This window comes from Apium graveolens, chromosome 6 (assembly GCF_009905375.1).
Source record: "Apium graveolens cultivar Ventura chromosome 6, ASM990537v1, whole genome shotgun sequence".
Taxonomy (NCBI): Eukaryota; Viridiplantae; Streptophyta; class Magnoliopsida; order Apiales; family Apiaceae; genus Apium; species Apium graveolens.
This window is the reverse complement of record NC_133652.1, coordinates 163,670,698-163,688,864: the sequence shown is the minus strand read 5'-3', so window position 1 is coordinate 163,688,864 and position 18,167 is coordinate 163,670,698. Positions and strand designations below refer to the sequence as shown.

Below are 18,167 nucleotides of genomic sequence, written 5' to 3'. Positions count from 1 at the left end.
CATAATATTTCATATGGCACTTAGAAATAGCCCTCCGCTGGACCGTCCGTCCCGGTCACTTATGCAATTATGATCCAATCTTAAAACCTTTTATTGAAATGGGGTCATAATAATCGACACCCGACATAATTTTATTCGCCCAATTCTTGGGTAGGAATATTCGCAACCAAATCACTTTTATCAAAATCCAAAACATTTATAAATCCGATAATTGGATAAGTAAAATCACTTGACTATTCTGAACATAGAATAGCAGATGAGTATTTGCATAAACATAATTATTTAATCCGGCGAAATGTAAAACATCTATCTATCTTGAACTGAGAATAGGGAAAGCAATACTTGCATGATAAGATTTAAAATAAATATCACTTGAACAATAAGTGATGATAGGGATACTTGCATAATATGATTCGAAATAAATGTCACTTGAACGATAAGTGAAGTCAGGGGTACTTGCATAATATGAATCGAAATAAACGTCACTTGAATGATAAGTGAGGTTAGGGGTACTTGCCTTTGGGTTTTAGCAGTTAGTCACACTCGCAACATCGCATCTATTCTGACATTCTGTCTCAAAGCATCACCGTCCTGCTTTTCAACACCTTACTGATATGCTGCTCCTGCGATTGCTAGAAGCCTGATATCCAATACCATTCCATCTCATTCTTTATCCAACGTCTTGTCCCGATCAACTCGAGAGATCCGCATCTATAATTAAAATATAGAACTTTAATCGTCTAATTGATAATCACTCGACGAACTACGCGTCAAAATCCTATCGTCTACCCATACGATAGCCCACACATAAATATAACAGACAAATACAGGAATCTTGACCCACATATGCACATAATTCACATAGCACGTAAGCACATAATCCACGTATCATATAATTCATATCACATAAGACTCAGTTCATCAAAAGGGTCGACTCGGTACGTTTAAAACTGAAATCAAGTCAAAAATATGATTTATCGATGAATTAACGACTTAGAATCATTCGTAAAATAAGCGACCTTTCGAAACAAAAGGATTTGGGTCTCGAAAGTATTTTTATTGAAAGCGGAATATTTTTCTGAGTCTGTACGCGTTCGTTTCGTATTAAACGGACGAACGGTTTATTTATAAAATATCTTGTCCCAACAACACGTAATTAGGTTTCGTAAAATTACATATCCTCGTTCGACGTCTCCGATAATTATAGGTTACATTCCCGTATATTCGGAATTAATTTCCCGAAAATCGGGCAGCGTCTCCTTTGTTTATCGGCCTACCCGTCAAACATCCCGACGTCAAAACATAACAACACAATCAATCGCAATCCCAAAATTCAACCACCAACTTCAGTATCAACGCCAATTCGCCATTTCACCAATACCAACTAAATACCAGTATTAATCGTTATCATCCGTATTTTTATGTTTTACTCTGTATTTTACTATTTTATTCGTCATTTGTATTTTTAAATCGTATTTTGTGTTTTAAATCGTAGGACTCAGATCGAATCATCATAGTCCACCGTCAACTCATCGAGAATCACTGTTGACGGCGGTAAAATTCGTCGGTGCCCGATTATTTCGGGTGTCCACTACGAATTTTACCGAATAAATAAAATTCCACCCGCACGAAATTATTTATTTCACGAAATTTGTAATCAAATAATCCTTACAGGATTTTATATATAAAAGAATACATAAAACTAGTCGAACAAAACCACAGGAACAAAACTATGCACGCGCCGCACAGCTGGGTCGCCTCGCCGGAAAATACCGACGACAACCACAGAGAACAGGCGGCGATGAAAATCAACACCGACCAGGCAACAATTCATTACAGAACACGCATCTATTCTACACGTATATGCATATATACATACGTTAATCAACCAAAACGGAACTGAAACCAACGTGGCCGGAAAACAAGAAGGAAGGCAGCCGGAACTTACCCGAAGTCGGGGGAAGAAATCAGGGAAAAGGAAAGAAAGAAAAAGGGAGTAAAAGAGAGAAAAACGGAATAGAGTGTAAGAAGGGAAGAAATCGAAGAAGAAGAGAGATTCCAGAGAAAACAGGGGATCGATGTTGCTGCCATTGGAGGAAAGAAATAAAGAAAATAAAAGAAATAAAACAACATGTATTAGCATGCCACGCCTCTGCCTGGTTCTCTAGGATTAAACACGTGTCCCCTTTCCCGAGTGCAAGCCCAACTTTATATCGTTTTAATCTTTTAACGATATAATTTGCAAATAAACATTAATCGGAATGATCCCAAAATAATTTTTTTTTTAAATGTTATAAATATCCCGAATTTTAATAACACATAAATTTCGAAATTTTAGGACAATTTTTGAAACGAAATTTATACCCGCTTTTAATAATTAAACGAATCAACGCGTGGGTGAAATTAATCCCAAAAATTTCCAAAATAATTTTAAAATTCTCGTAATATTCCAAACTTGAATAAATATGAGTTTCGTAATTTTTGAAGAATTTTGGAATTAAATACGGATTTTACAAATAAATGAAATCAGAAAATCATGTAGGGCTAAATAATTGATGAAATATTGATTTCTAAATTTTATAAAATCCCAAAAATAATTATTGTAATTATAAAGTCATAAAAATAATTTTAAAGATAATTTAAATATTTTTGAAATTAAATTTCAATAAAATCACTTTTAAAGACAAAAACAAAACGATACGACTCAGTAAATAATAATACAAATAATCCTCAATCACAACTAAGTCCCACATAGTTAATATTATATACAACACATAGTAGACAGAATATCCATCCAATCCCTAATCTTACTAAACGAACTCAATTTACTGATATCAATAAAATGATCGTTTTTCAAATAAACTTTTGAAAATAATACTTTTAAGTAAATATTTTCAGATATTAACAAGGATCGATATAACACTCAACAATTAGCACATTACCATTTAATAACACAACTCGTCAAATAGGAATAAAATATCCACCATTTTATTCTTTAAATCACATAAACATATTCAAATATTAATAATAATAATTCTGAAAATACGCGATATTACATGCTATAACATAATTCAATGCTAATTTTGTAGTGTTGTAGTTGCTCACAATTATTGAGATATTATAACAGAAAATGAGTATCGCATTTTAAAAGAATTCGATCTGGCCATCTATGAGGTAGTGTAACAAAATTTTGGTAGTTTTTTTAGAAAAATCAAGTACTTAATTTAAAAATATAAATATTATTTCTAAAATAATTAAATATTTAATAAATCATGAGAAAAATATATTAATAAAAATATTTAAGTGATTTATAATAATTTGTTATTTGTAATATATATAAATTATATTCGAGCCGAGTTGAGTTAACCGAATTCGAGCCGATTCCGAGTTAAACAAGTCGAGTCCGAGTCGAACAGACAAAAAGTTCGGTTAAGCTAGTTTACTCATTTGAGTTCATTTTAATATTCAAAATCTGTTTATTTAAATGACTTCACATAAATGAGCTGATTTAAATGAGTTGATTCAGAGTTTTATTAGCTAACATTTGTGTTCATTTGGCTATGTAATTAGAGGGGATTCTGAATTCTGATATGTGAATAATCCTCCTCGTCGGGTAATAAAACAGGATTTCGTGTATGCGAGCCTAAGATCATCTCCAATATTATGTGCCCGCTTGATAAATTTTAAAATAAGTTATTTATTACTTAAAAAGTGGCTTAAAAATGATAAGTAGATAGATACTTATAAGTTATGTAAGTGTTTTTGTTAATTTTACTTATAAGTCAGAATTTTTTTTAATTTAAATGAATTAAAATAAATAATTTTTGAATATAATTATCTTAATTCATGATTTCTAAATTAACTTTACATTTAAAAATATATATTTAAAAGCTAAAATTAATAAAAAGTGAAAAATCAATATAAGTTTAGAAAAAGTGTATTATTACTAACATTCAATTTATCAGTTTATAAGCTCAACTTATAAATTGGGTTGACTAACCGTTGAAAATAAATAGTTACGGGTAACTTATAAGCCGGTGAACAAACAACCCTATATCTAGTTGTCAACTTATTATACCTAACATTTAAAAGGATCACTCCAACATAGTCAGTTGTTATCTATAATTTTAATTTTAGATAACTAAAAAGAACAAGTCCCATTTATTTATTCTTCCGTCATCAACTATATTAAGCTGTGTCATCTCCTGCTTATAGCATTAACCCTGGATGCCGTATTTTGTTCTAAATTTTGTTTTTATTTATTTATAACAGATAACATACTATATCTTAAATCATTTTTTAAGTATTTAACTTAAGATGTTTAATGTACTTTTAAATATGTAATATTATAATATACAAATTGTGTATATATTCCTTATCATTATTATATGTATATATGTAATATTTATATTTATATTTATAAAATAATAATGTTATATAATATTAATTGTAAAAATGTTATTTTAGTTTTAACTACATTTATAATAAAAATTATTATATAATAAGATATGTTTTAGTCATATATTTTATTTTATATGTAAGTTTTCGTAATAATTATTCATTTTGATTTAATAATGTTTACTTTAAAATATTAATATTAGTATAAAAATATTATAATATTATAATATTATCAATATTTTTTTTATAAAATAAAATATATCATTTTATTTCCATCAATATAGAACAAAATTAATTAAATTTATTTTAATTCTATATTTGAAATTTAATAAAAATAATATTATAAATATAACTAATGATTATAAGTACCGTAGCTGGAATAAAAATGTTTAGAGGTTCAAAATTTTTAGTTAATACCATATGTTATCTAGGAGTTTTAGCTCTTGCCCTTCAAGCCCTAAGCCTATACAGACTGCTGTTAATTATAAGAACATTTCACAAAATGTAGTGTGTACCTTTGCTTTATAAATATAATAGTGTACTATCTATGCACACATGCATGCATGCAGGAGAATTCATTGCTTGCCTTGCCAGTTGCCACTTGCCACCGGAGGTGGCCAAATGTGCGGGTTTGAACCGCACATTCGGGACCGGTTCCTACGGAAATCCGTGATTATTCGGCCCGAAACGGACCGGTTCAAACCCGCACAATTCGTTAAATTAACCGAGCCGATTACAAATCCAAAATTGGAAAACCGAGTCCGGACCGCACGACACTGACCCGGCACGGCTGCAACCCGCGCGAGCTGCACAGCCCGCACGGCTCGCGGGTGAGCACACACAGATTGCACAGCAGCAGGTCTGGAAATTAGCTTATAAATACATACATACATTTACAAATTTTCACTGACTCTCTTACTCTCTATTTTGTTTCTCTCTAATCTCTCTCTAACTCTCGACTCTCGACTCTGCCTCTCTCAATCTCTCAAGTCTCAATTAACTTATATTTTTTTCTTTTGTTTCCGAAATTCATAGACACACACTCATCACAATTTACACACACAGACAGTGACAAGGGCCAGTGGCAGTTAGGCTAGGAAGAAAAAAAGAAGAAAAATAATTAAACCCGGAGCCCGCATCAACCGGCCGGCAGCCCACATCAATCCGCCCTCATCAACCCGCGGTCCGCACAGCTCGCTCACGAGCTCAGTGTCGGGTACGAGTTTGCTTCTGGCGGTTCAAGCCCAGCCCGGCCCGATTCGTTTAATTAACGTGCCGGTTCAGTGTTCATTATTTCCGGGTTCAACCCGCTTTCAACCCGCTTCCGGCCCGGACCGCACAGCCCGCACTATTGGCCACCTCTACTTGCCACTGACTTTCAATTCCAATTAGCGCCAATAATCCCGACAGATCCACATTAGACCCGGTCCTAATCTTTTCATTTTTCTAGACCTTTTTAAAACCACTAACCTGCTTCCACTTGTACTAATATTCCACCGTCCCCTAAGTTTACCCCCCTTATTTTTTAAGTAGCCATATAATCATACCCTGAATTAATATCATTGTCCTTAACACGTATAATTTGAAACACTGTTTTTTTAATATGGTTCAGACAACAGATTTCAGATAACCCACTAACAAAGGAGGACTTAATTATACCTTATACCTCTAATAAATCCAAGCACCAACTAATTAATCTCATTATTAAAGACACCTAGCTTTTGGATTTAGCTTTATTAAAGACAAGAAACAGCTTAGGACTACACGTGAAAAAAGTACTCAGACTAGTGTTTATGCATGTTAAAAATCAATCAGTTTTTAATTGGGGCTAAGGGGTATTTCTGTGTGGACACTGGAACCAAGTTCGCGACCTATAAAATGCTCTAGAAAGTGATTATCAAATTAGAAGAATACAAAGTCATTATCGTGCATGGTGCATGGTGCATGGTGCATGGTGCATGGTCCATGCTTAAGTGCTTCTAATACATACTTTAATCAATATCAATAATATTTAATAAATGCCAACTGCATCTTCTCTCCTGGCTTGGAAGAATTATACGTTTTATACGATTGATTTTTTTGTATATTATTTACAGGAAGTCCCAACTGCATTGTGGCCAAACCAGAATCTTGCCCTGTCTCCATCATTGATGTATCTTGTACAGTCCCAAATCCACCCTCCGCCTCTATCGAATATCTGCGGTGTAACATAATTTGGAGTTCCTCAAATTTTTTGTTAAACAAACTCCTAATATAGCTATCAGGTTCTGAGAATTAAAAAGGAGAAAGTTATCATTTGGAAATGAATTCTATATCTTAAATTTGAACAATGAAACTATTTATATTAAGAGCATCTTAATGTACATGTTAGCAATATACATAATCAGTAAAAAAGACACATATCCAACTGAGACACCTTTTAATAATGAGAAACCAGATATGAAAACTCATCATATATATCAAATACACGTCATTTCCCTCCAAAATAAATATATTCTCCCATAGTTATTTGTGTAGGTATATGTGTATATATATTCATAATTTAATAATTATAATATATATATATATATTACTTTTAAAAACTATATTTTAATTTTATTTAATGTTAAGTGTAAAGTTATTTTATTATAAAATTATAAAGCACTTCATTATTTGTTTCAAAAAAAAATCATTGTTAACTAAATTTATTAATTACTTTTATAACTATTTTAATGTAAACTATGTATTTATAAAAATTACTTATAAATGATAATAATTAAAATTAGTAAATGTTTTATAATATATAGGTAATGTTTGTTAAATAGTTTTTCTTGATGTTTAGGTTGTTATAACTAAAAAATATAGTAAAAAAGACACTTTTCCAAAGCATACCTATTAGCAAAACTTTTAGATATATTGAATGAGAATGCATTATCTATATCAAATTCAGTCATTTCCCTCCAAAATAAATGTATTCTCCCGCTATAAGTCTAGTTATTTGTCAAGGTATATATGTATACATATTCATAATTTAATAGTTATAATATATATATATATATGTATTAGTTTTAAATATTATATTTTAATTTTATTTAATGTTAAGTGTAAAATTATTTTATTATTTTATTATAAAAAATTTCATTGTTTGTTTAAAAAAAATCATTGTTAACTAAATTTATTAATTATTTTTATAACTATTTTAATGTAAATTATGTATTTATAAAAATTACTTATAAACAATAATAAATAAAATTAGTAAATATTTTATAATATATATGTAATATTTGTTAACTAGTTTTTTATATGTATAGATTGTAACAATTATATCAATTTTTTTATTAATTGTATATTTTATTTTTACTTGTATTAAATAAAAATTTTTAAAAAAATATTGATAATTCATTTACAACCTCTTTTTTTCAAAAAATAGATATAAAATATGAATAAAATCATTAAAATTTAAAAATAACAATCAATGATATTTTTCAAATATGGCTAATCATTATAGTTAATACCATTAAAACAAAATTTCTTATAGATTCGACAAATTTTAGATAATATCTATTTTAACCTAATTTAGCTAATGAAAATAATTAATCTCTTGAAAATGCTCTTATAAATTCAACAAATTTTAGATAATATTTATTTTATACTATTTTAGCTAATGAAAATAGCTATTATCTTTGGAGATACTCTAACAAACTATTGTCATAAAACCAACTCCAAGTGGACTATATGGTGCTCCCTCGTAAAACTCACTCCCAGTAGACTAAATGAATATGGTTTAATAGGCTCCCTCAAATTGGTGGGTATAAACTTTTTACAACTAGATACTTTAATCTATAAGTGTGAATCCTAATTCCATTTGGTCTCGAATTAGATGACAATCTAATCATGGTCGGCCCAGAACCAGGGCGAAAAGTACGGTCCCCGACCCATAATATATATATTATATAAAAATTAAAAATATTATAAATATATCTTTGTAATTGTATAATCGTAAATTTTAGTATATATTATTTTAAAATTTACAAAGTTGAGTTTTTCGTTTTCAAGTGACTCACTTTTTTTTTAATTTATTAGGTAGGTTTACGATTTAATAACATAACTTTTTTTGAATTATTTATATATAGTTTGATTTTGAGTTTAATAAGTTTATTAATGACAATTTTCTTCTTAAACTATTTTCATTTTTTCATATTGTGATTTCCTTGATATTTATACAGTTATCATATTTAGTGGAATCCATATATTTTCGCTTTTTTATTCTACCAAATGTTAATGTGATTAACATTGATATGATATCATATTATTAATTAGTATATTTGGAATTATTGTATTATATTATATTAAATTGAAAAAAGAAAAATTTTGGGCCCATTTTTTCGATTCGCACGGTGCCCCTAGATGTTACGGGATTTTCTCCGATGTGTATAAGTGAGTTGTTGTCACACAATTAAACAATAGTCCTTGACATCTTACAATGAATTCATGTCTGAAAATTGTAGATTCCAGTAACCTAACAGAGTGCATTTACCGTGCTTCTATATTTCTCTTCTTATATATTCGAGTAATAGGAGAATTATCTAACTTAACATAATAGCCAGATAAAGACCTCTTTGTCACAGTGCAAGCAACCCACATCGATATAATATTTAAGAGTTGTGCTATTCGCATTAAAACAAGAGACCGTGTCTTGGTGCATTTTTAATATCATTCACCAATTTGAGTGTTGCCTCTCTTTGTCAATATTTATTTGAATATCTTTTGATAAAACAAAGAATTGACTGGCAATATGTACTAGGTGTTAAATAGTACTCCCTCCGTGCCTCCCTTTTCTACATTTGAGTTGGACACGGAGATTAAGAAAAATGATAAAATAGTGGAGGAAAGTTAAAAAAGTTAGTAAAGTAGTGAAACCGATTAATATTTTATATATAAAGTGGATATAGTGGAGAAAATAGTGGATGTAGTTACTTTTTATATTATAAAAATTTTACTATTTTTGGAAATTTTTGAAATGTCAACAATTGGAAGGGACATCCCAAAAAGTAAAATGTAAACAAATGGGAGGGGCAGAGAGAGTATATTTGTTGTGGTATAAGATTTTGTTGGTGTTTTTTATTGTTAGAATAATATAAGATCTTGAAAAGGGTCATTCTCTAACAACTTGAGGTTTTAGAGTAACTGGTTCCTTGACATGGTATTAGAGCTCAGGTTGGCAGATGACTCAGTTTTTCTCAGATATATTAAGGGAACTCTTGAGTATGGCCTCCATCTTTCAAGTTCATCCTCCCCTGACTTGATAGCATACTCTGACGCTGATTGGGGCGGGTGCTCTGGCACTCATCGTTCCACCTCTGTGTACTGTGTGTTCTTGGGTAATAATTTGATCTCCTGGTCCTTTAAACGACAACCAACGTTGTCCCGCTCCTCTGCCGAAGCTAGAAATATCGAGGTGTTGCCAACGTTGTTGTAGAGACCTCCTGGATCAGAAATTTACTACTCGAGCTACACCAACCCATCCAAAAAGAAACTCTAGTCTATTGTGATAATGTCAGTGCAGTTTATTTTTCATGCAATCCTGTGCAACACCAATGTACTAAACACGTTGAGATGAACATCCATTTTTACGTGAAAAGGTTTCTGTTGGTCAGGTTCGTGTTCTGCATGTTCCTTCCTTATCTCAATATGATGATATCTTCACCAAAGGTCTACCTTCCTCCTTGTTCACAGAATTTCGTTCCAGTCTCACTGTTCGTCCTTCCCCTTCTTCGATTGGGGGGTGTGATAGTAAATATAATTATGTAAATCATTGCTTGATTGATGTTCATGGTGATATTTGGACTTCTCCCATGGTAAGTAAAAATGGTCATCGCTATTACCTTTTTTGCTTGATGATTTCACTAATTATGTTTGGGTTTACCTTCTTAAACAAAAATCTGAGAATTTCTTCACTTTAGTGCATTCGTGAAGACTCAATTTGAGGGTGACATAAAATGTTTTCAATGTGATATGGGTCGCGTATTTGATAACTCTTCTTTTAAATCATTTTGTCAAAATTATGGGATGATCTTTTACTTTTCATGTCCTCAAACTTCTCCTCAAAATGGGAAAGCACAAAGAATGATTCGGACTCTAAATGACGTAGACCGAACTCTGTTAACACATTCATCCCTCCCACCTAATTTTTGGGTTCCCCCCATTCATATGGCAGTTTATCTTAATAACATTTTACCGATCATGATCTTATATTATTCTAACAAGGGGAGTGTTAAAATAATATAAGATCCTGGAAAGGACCATTCTCTAATAACTTGAGGTTTTAGATTAACTGGTTCCTTGACATGGTATTAGAGCTCAGGTTGGCAGAGGACTCAGGTTCGATCCCTGCCACCCCCAACATTTCTCAAAATTTATGAGGGACACGAAAGACAAATTTATGCCCCAAAGACGGGTGCCCATGATCCATTGTTTGACCCATAAATGAGATTTTGAGTGAGGGGGAGTGTTAGAATAATATAAGATCCTGGAAAGGGTCATTCGCTAACAACTTGAGGTTTTATAGTAACTGGTTCCTTGACATTTATAATACCTTGTAATTTTTGTGTGACTAATTACTTAACATGATTTCATAGTTCGGTTAAGTGAGGGACTTGGTTTCTAGTCCTTCCACCCCAATTTGTTTAATTTACATATTTCTTCTTGATATTAGATTTTTTTTTAATCGTAGCGAAATGTATCATACGATTGAGGAGGTGTGTTAAATAATATGTATTGTAGTATAAGATCATGTTGGGGCCTTACTCCCTCAATCGTAAGATATGTTTTTCTATGATCAACAACAAAAATTATAACTAATATCAATAACAACAACAAGTATTTAAATAAAATAAATGGGATTCGGAGGACAGTGGACAATATTGTACTATTATGGAGTAAAGGCCTTGTAGCAAGCCCAACAAGTGGTATCAGAACTTCTAGTGATAACGGTCAATAACAAGCTCAAATGGGCTCCCAAATGGGCCTAGGTAGAGGCATGTGAGCTGCTCCCGGATGTGCTTAAGGAGGATGTAGGTTGACCTTCTAGTCCGGGCGTTGGAGGAGCCAGGGAGCCATATGGATTCTAATATAGGTCAGGGGAAACCAGATCACATAATCAGGTGGTAGATTCGTCAGGTAATGCCTTAAAATTCTAGAGCGACTAATTACTTAATACTGGGTAGGTGATTAAAATGTAATTAATTACGCATTTTATCTCACAAAATATAATAACCTGAATTTTTGAAACTTTGTAAAACATTAAATGAATAGTAACCTGACGATCGGGGAAAACGTTTTAGCCAACACTATTATGCATGGAAAATTTAGTTTCCAAGTCGATTTTATGATTATACTTACCAAATGAGTGTATGTAAAAGTCATTAGTTTTTGAAGAAAACCAACTTCGTAAAATGACCTTATCTTACGAACTATCAAGGGATACGAGAAATCATGTTACAATCACGAATCTAGAATTCTACAAATTAAAATCCAAGTACAAGATTACAAAGCATAAAGTACTTATAAGAAGAGGAAATTACCTCGTGAATCGCTTATGAGGATTTATCACAATAACGAATAAGCGACCAAGCGAATACGTAAGCGAATAAATAAACGTATCAAGCCCATGCAATTTCCCATACAACCCATACAAACTAATTAGTATGACATGCAACCAAGAATTGGTAATCAAATAGTAACCATCTAAGAAGCATAGTAACCTAGTTGTAATGAATAATAAGAAGCATGTAGTAGTAGTAGTAGTACTTGGCTAGGTTTTTAACCTTTGACAAAAGCCATTGATAAGTGGCATTTTATACCACTTAGAACGTCTTAAAATGGCTTAAATTGGTGTCTTTGCGTTTTTCTAGTGTTTATGCATTTCAGGGTATTAGTTACATTTCGGGGAAGGAATCATCAAGAATAAGTCTTGGCATGTGTTCACCATTGTGAGAGGAAAGGAATGGGCAGATTACGGCGAAGGAACGGAGCAAAACTGGATTTTTTCCAGTAGAGGCCTGCGCGCCCGCGCAGCAATGCTGAGCGGCCGCGCAGCAACCTGCGCGCCCGCGCAGCTATGCTGAGCGGTCGCGCAGGGTCGGGGAAAAAGATAAATTATTTTAGACTTCTACTTCTGTTTGGCTTCCAACTTCTATGTAATCTGAGTTTTATGGGACTATTATATAGGTAGATTTGAGACGTTTTCACAGAGAGTATTAACACGATTATGTTTTAGATTGTGTTTTACGCAAGAAGCGAAGGAGATAAGGAAGAAGACCGATTTAGCACACCGCAACGAAGAGGAAGCATATTTTCTTGTGATTCTTGTTTCGTTGTAGCGTTGGATGCTAGTTTTCTTGCTTTGACTTATTTACTCTTGTGACGTACTCTGTTCTAATATAATTAGTTTAGTTATTATTTTCTTGTGTTTGTTTGTCATGATTTCATATGAACCCATGATGGCGATAAGTTCTATTATGGGCTAATCGTGATCATGGGGTTGCAACGGATTTATTATGGAATTCTTTAGTTAATTGTTTAATACTTTAGTGTGTGATGATTGCATGATATCTAGTATTAGTTGTGCGTATTCGTCTTATGTGCGTCGCGAACATATAAGATAGGGTGTTAATCTCTTGTGAAGCGATGGTGGATCTTGAGATTTAGAACTTGCCATGCTAGCATAGGTTCATGTACGTTGAGCATGATTAGTGGGTAACTCTAACAGTTTTATTTGCCCTATGTAATCAAAAGGAATAACTTGTGCTTAAATCGTTGTGTTATCAATTTCTGTAGACATATAGGAACTCAACATAATTGATGATTATTCAACTTCTATCTTAATTGTGGATGCTTGGTAGAATGGTATTAGTACAATGAAAGTTGGCTTTTATCAGTTTTGTGTTATTCGATTAATATCATCACTGTCACATGCTAAAGGTAATAACAATGGCTATAAGAGGAAGTAATAATGAAGTTGTGATCTCATGAGTGTTTTATTATTGATAAATTGAAGTGTTAGTTAAGTGGTTAATTAAGTAGTTAATTATAGTTAATATTTAATCAACAATTTTAAGTGTTATTATCTTAACATTGAGAAGTAATCATACATTGGTGAGTGAGTTTAATTAGACAATAATTTAGTCTGAGTCTCTGAGGGAACGAACTAGAAAGTATTCTATATTACTTGCGAACGCGTATACTTGCGTGAATATTAGTGCGTGTTTTCGCCCTAACAAGTTTTTGGCGCCGCTGCCGGGGACTCGGCGTATTTGTTTAGTTTATGTACTTACCATCATTGGTCATTAGGACTCAGTGATTAGGACGTAGTAGTTACTTACTCTTTTCGGTTGTGTTTCAGGTACTTTAGCAAGCGTTTATGCAAACTCGTTCTCGTGCTCGCAAGAGGACTTTAGATACAGCTGAGGAGACAGACGAAGTTCTTGATATTCCGGAGAAGTTAGATTTTGAGGATTCGGATTCAGGAACTGAGCAGAAAGAACCAGTAAACATGGGAGATCGTATTGTTCAAGCTGATCCAGCTCTTATGGATTTTTCTCGGCCTAAAATTGATGACATTCAGTCAAGCATCCTTCATCCGGCTATTCAAGCTAACACCTTTGAAATCAAGCCGGGCACTATTCAGATGGTGCAGAATTCTGTTTCTTTTGGAGGAGCGGCAACTGAAGACCCCAACATGCACATAAGGAATTTTGTCGAGATCTGCAGCACTTTTAAGTATAATGGCGTGACTGATGAGGCTATCAAGTTGAGGCTTTTCCCATTCTACTAAGGGACAAGGCTAAAGACTGGTTACATTCTGAACCAGCTGGGTCCATCACTACGTGGCAAGATCTTGCGCAAAAGTTTCTGGAGAAGTTTTATCCAATGGCAAAGACTGCTGCTATGAGGAGTGCTCTTACTCAGTTTGCGCAGCAACCTACATAATCTATGTGCGAGGCTTGGGAACGCTACAAGGAAATATTGAGAAAATGTCCACATCATGGAATGCCGGATTGGATGGTGATCACTGGTTTCTATAATGGTTTGGGGGCCCAATCTCGGCCCATGCTCGATGCAGCAGCTGGAGGAGACTTATGGGCTAAAAGCTATACTGATGCGTATAATCTTATAGAGACGATGGCTGTAAATGAGCATCAAAACCCAACTCAGAGGATGACGTCAGGCAAGGTAGCAGGTATTTTGGAAGTTGATGCAGCCACCGCTATTGCAGCCCAGCTCCAAGCGCTATCAATGAAGGTTGATTCTCTGGATACGTATGGAGTTAATCAAATAGCTATGGTTTGTGAGCTTTGTGCAGGTTCTCATGCTACGGATCAGTATTCTCTTGTCAACGAATCTGTTCAGTATGTGAATAATTATCAGCGACAAAAGCAGCCTATGCCAGCGACCTATCATCCTAATAACAGAAATCATCCAAATTTCAGCTGGGGGAATAATCAGAATGCTATTCAGCCACCATATCAGCAAGGAGTGAGTAAACAGTTTAACCCACCTGGATTCCAGCAACCACAGCAGTATGCTACAAGGCAATCATATCCTCAACAGGGAAGTGCAGCTGCACCTACTAGTGCTGATTTTGAGGAACTTAAGCTATTGTGCAAGAGTCAGGCGGTTTCTATCAAGACCTTGGAAAATCAAATCGGTCAATTAGCCAATGCAGTGCTCAATCATCAACCTGGCACTCTTCCCAGTGACACGGAAGTACCAGGCAGGAAGGAAGCTAAAGAGCAAGTCAAGGCTATTACCTTAAGGTCTGGAAAAGTAGCTGATGCTGAAAAGGCAAAAGAATTAGAAGCTGAAGTTAGAGATGAAGAATCTAAGCAAAAGGAGAAAGCGGCGGAACCAAGGAAGACTACTGTTGAACACACTCTGCCTGAGGCTAATACAGGGGAGAAACAGCTCTATCCTCCACCACCTTTTCCTAAGAGATTGCAGCAACAAAAGCTGGATAGACAGTTCGGGAAGTTTCTGGAGGTGTTCAAGAAACTTCACATCAATATACCTTTCGCTGAGGCTCTGGAACAAATGCCTAGTTATGCAAAGTTTATGAAGACTATTCTTTCAAGGAAGGTGAAACTGGATGACCTTGAAACCGTTGCTCTCACGGAAGAATGCAGCGTTGTTCTGCAGCAAAAGTTACCACCAAAACTGAAAGATCCAGGAAGCTTCACCATTCCTTGCACCATTGGCAATCTAACTTTTGACAAGTGCCTTTGTGATTTGGGAGCAAGCATTAATCTGATGCCGTTGTCGATCTTTAAAAAGCTGGATCTGCCTGATCCAAAACCTACATACATGTCGCTACAATTGGCTGACCGTTCCATTACTTACCCAAGGGGCATAGTTGAGGATGTGCTCGTCAATGTGGATAAGCTCTTCTTTCCAGCAGATTTTGTTATTCTGGATTTTGAGGAAGATAAGAAGATTCCCATAATCTTGGGAAGGCCTTTCTTGGCTACTGGCCGTACCTTGATAGATGTGCAAAAAGGTGAACTTACTATGCGGGTCCAAGATCAGGATGTGACCTTCAATGTATTCAAGGCAATGAAATTCCCTACAGAAGATGAGGAGTGCTTAAAAGTGGATGTGATTGATACTGCGGTTACTTCGGAACTCGATCACATGCTAATGTCTAATGCATTGGAAAAGGCCTTAGTGGGGGATTTTGACAGCGATGATGAAGATAGCAACGAGCAATTACAATATCTGAACGCTTCTCCATGGAAGCGAAAGCTGGACATACCATTTGAATCTCTTGGTACTTCTAACCTTAAGAATGCTGAAGGGAAGCTCAAACCATTAATAGAGGAAGCACCTACCTTGGAGCTCAAACCATTACCTGAACACTTGAGGTATGCTTTTTTAGGTGATTCATCTACGTTACCTGTTATTATTTCATCCGACCTTTCAGGTAGTGAGGAAGACAAGCTCTTAAGGATTTTGAGAGAATTCAAATCGGCTATTGGATGGACCATAGCAGATATCAAGGGGATAAGTCCTTCATATTGTATGCATAAAATTCTGCTAGAGGAAGGTAGTAAGCCAACTGTGGAACAACAGCGAAGACTGAATCCCATCATGAAGGAGGTGGTGAAGAAAAAAATTCTGAAATGGCTAGATGCAGGCATCATTTATCCTATTTCTGACAGCTCGTGGGTGAGCCCCGTACAATGTGTACCTAAGAAGGGAGGTATCACTGTGGTCACAAATGAAAAGAATGAGCTCATCCCTACTCGAACAGTTACAGGATGGAGAGTATGCATGGATTATAGAAAATTGAACAAAGCCACAAGGAATGATCACTTCCCCCTTCCATTTATTGATCAAATGCTTGACAGATTGGCGGGTCATGAGTATTTTTGTCTTCTGGATGGTTATTCCGGGTATAATCAGATTTGTATTGCACCAGAGGATCAGGAAAAGACTACTTTCACTTGTCCATTTAGCACATTTGCTTTTCACAGAGTTTCGTTTGGGTTATGTGGCGCCCCGGCCACTTTTCAGAGATGTATGATGGCTATATTCTCTGACATGATTGGAAATAACGTCGAAGTGTTCATGGATGACTTCTCCGTCTTTGGACACTCATATGATGAATGTTTGAATAATCTGCGCGCCGTACTCAAAAGATGCGTGAAAACTAATTTGGTGCTTAATTGGGAGAAATGTCATTTTATGGTGCGTGAAGGCATTATCCTTGGGCATAAGGTCTCTAGCAAGGGTCTAGAGGTGGACAAGGCCAAGGTGGGAGTCATTGAAAATCTTCCCCCACCTAATTCTGTGAAAGGAATCCGTAGTTTTCTTGGTCATGCGGGTTTTTATCGGCGATTCATCAAGGACTTTTCAAAGATATCTAAGCCGTTGTGCAATTTGCTTGAGAAAGATGTGCCTTTCAAATTTGATGATGAATGTTAGGCAGCATTCGAGACTCTTAAGGAGAATTTGATCACGGCACAAGTCATTACAGCACCAGATTGGACAGAACCATTTGAGATGATGTGTGATGCGAGTGATTATGCGGTAGGTGCAGTTCTGGGATAGCGCAAGAAAAATCTCTTCCATGTGGTCTACTATGCGAGTAAGACTTTAAATGGTGCCCAATTGAACTACACCACTACTGAGAAGGAGCTTTTGGCTATAGTCTTTGGCTTTGAGAAATTTCGATCTTATCTGCTTGGTACGAAAGTAACAGTATTCACTGATCATGCAGCTATTCGCTATCTGGTTTCTAAGAAGGATTCGAAGCCGAGACTCATTCGTTGGGTGCTTTTACTTCAGGAATTTGAGTTAGAGATCAAAGATAGAAAATGTACAGAGAATCAAGTAGCTGACCATCTCTCTAGGTTGGAGAATCCCGATTCTACTTTACAAGATAGGACGTTAATCAATGAATCTTTTTCGGATGAGCAGTTGTTTGCAATTCAGGGGGAAGAACCATGGTTTGCAGATATTGTAAACTATCTCGTCAGCAACATAATGCCTCCTAATTTAACATCCGCCCAAAAGAAGAAGTTTCTGCATGAGGTGAAGTGGTATATGTGGGATGAACCATATTTGTTTAGACAGGGAGCTGACCAGATCATCAGGAGATGTATCCCGTTCTGTGAGACGGAGGGGATATTACGAGACTGCCATTCCACGGTTCATGGTGGACACTATGGAGGTGAGAAGACGGCAGCTCGTATTCTGCAAGCAGGTTTTTTCTGGCCTACTTTGTTCAAGGA

At 34.7% G+C, this 18,167-nt stretch overlaps 1 non-coding gene across 1 annotated transcript; it reads right to left on the bottom strand.

Moving 5' to 3' along the window:
* Window positions 1–14,322: 14,322 nt before the first annotated feature.
* On the bottom strand, window positions 14,323–14,429 carry LOC141669757 (small nucleolar RNA R71). Its single transcript, XR_012554018.1, has one exon. It is a non-coding gene; the product is annotated as a small nucleolar RNA R71 (small nucleolar RNA).
* Window positions 14,430–18,167: the final 3,738 nt, after the last annotated feature.